Here is a 2,303-nt window from a genome sequence, read left to right as displayed (position 1 = left end):
ATCCGCTTCACATCTGAAGCCATACTAGTTCTCATCTGGGCTGGTGAGCACGTGATTGTATCGAGTTAACTTGCTTCTCCGCCATTTTTGTTAAGGGCAAACCCACCACTTTTGCAACGAAACATTCTTCTACATGAGGGACTTTTTTTGTTTTTAACTAGACTGGGTTTTGAAGCCAGGTCCCTCCGTTTGCCAAGCAAGGACTTGATCCATCCCCCAGCCGTTTTTGCTTTCGTTATTTTTAAGATCGGATTTGGCGGATTTTTTTTTTTTTGCTGGGACTGGCCTCGGATTACAATTTTTTCCTACCTAAACCTCGGTATAGCTGGGATTACAGACGTGTAACACCCTGACCGGCTTGTGTGGGATTTTGCTAACTTCACCCTCCCCCCCGTCGCCTCCTTCACAACAGCTGAGATTCATAGCTGTGCCCCACCCGCCCGCCCTTCGTTACATCTTAATGCTGACTGCGTCGTGCCTGAGCCATTTTCATCTGTACAGTAGGCAGAAAGCCAAGAGGCTAAGTGCCCTGCACTTCAAGGGGAAGTGTGCCTCCCCAGAAACATCCCGGCTTTGGAAGATGATTCGTTCGTGGCTCCACTTCCAGACCGGCCGAGCGGTCCGGCCGGGTGGCAAACCCGGGCCTCAGCAGGGCCTGCGGCGGCCGGGTCTTTGTGAACCCCAGAGCGTCGCGCCCCCTCCTGGGATCCTGGGGACATGGCAGCAGTGGTCAAAAGTTCTTTCTCCCCAACTTCAGGAAAAAAGTGGCGGGAGGCAGTTTTCCGAGCGATTTGACGTGTGCAGTGCACTTCGGTGCACTTTCATCCCACGGTGTTTTAATATGAACAATGTTCAGGTGTTAAAAGTACCAATTTCCAGGCCAGGAACTTCAAACTAACAAGCTCAATAAATGCTCCAAAAGTACAGTATTTGTCTTTTAGTGAAATCTTGGAAGTAAACTTTTCCAGAAGTAAACTGGTGACTAAAGAAAGATTGCACTAAGAATCTAAACCGTTACATTGGGAATTTTTGTACATGAGAAACAGAAAATTTACAATAGAGACAAAACAGTGCAGCTGGATGGATGAAGATAAATACAGATGTGAGCCTACAGATGCCCTTTGTATAAAGTTCAGTCTCCTCTAATTAAAGAGTTGAAATCCAGATACTCCTGGATTACTGAAGTCACCAACTAAAGAGCTGTTGGTCCTCAAACTTAAATAACCTTCAAAATGTAATTTTATTTTGGGAGAGAAGTTTATTAATTATATCTGGCAATACTATGTGGTGAGTTCATGAGACTATTACTGGAGTGAAAAGGAAAACTCCATTGCGTTCATCCTTTGTTTCTACTTGGTGTGTTTAAGATGACTCAACAGTCTAATACGGTTTTTATGGAGCAAAAAGTAAGACATATATATACCATGTTATTAGTAGTTGTCTCTGATTTAGCTCTGTGATTATATTTTCCAAGTTTCTCTGAGAAACATTCTAATCAGAGAAAAAGCCTGTCTTCTCGGTAAAACCCACCCTACTGAACTATCTTCATACTCCCTATAATCGTCCTGTAACTGTTTGCTGGTTTCTCTTGTAAAATTGAGATAATTTTGAAGGATTTTCCCCCACCTCTGCCCTCCAAGTGTTCAGCATACTTCTTTATTATTCAGAAAGCTTTCTGTTTGCCAAGCAATTTAATTAATATTGACCCCAGTGTACACCATTTTGGATATACCTGTTGTCATATGGAGGGGATTATTAGATGTCACACCATTTTGCTCCTTGGTGCCAGTTCAATGAGACACTCAGCAATCACTGACTGCCGACCAGAAAATGAATTTTACAGTCTATTTTCCTTTCTTAACCACTCTCTTCTAGAATTTCCCTGTAACATTATGGAGGAAAGTACTGTATTTTTGTTTTGGGTTTGGTTGCTTGTTTTTGATACAGGGTCTTTCTAGGTAGCCCAGCATGGCCTCAAACTCAAGATCTTTTAGCTCAGCCTCCTGAGTGCTAGGATTACTGGAGTGAGCCACCATTCTGGGCTCCTGTGTATGTATTTCAACACCCAAGTTTTCTCAAAATGTGTGCTGTAGTGTTTGCAGTGTCTGCTTGAGCAGCTGCCATGTACATAAAATTCAGTTTGGTCATTCTATATCCTGATTACTAAGTGCTAGTAGCAGCCACATTCATGCCAGTGTTACCTGGCAGTCTGCTGTTAAGGACTAACAATCAGGGGACTTTGAAAATTAATTTTATTAATTTCCTTTGTTTGCAGTTTTTGAAATAAAAGATTCTAGGGGAGG

The sequence above is a fragment of the Castor canadensis genome, chromosome 1 (genome assembly GCF_047511655.1).
Source record: "Castor canadensis chromosome 1, mCasCan1.hap1v2, whole genome shotgun sequence".
Lineage (NCBI taxonomy): Eukaryota > Metazoa > Chordata > Mammalia > Rodentia > Castoridae > Castor > Castor canadensis.
This window is presented reverse-complemented; position numbering follows the sequence as displayed.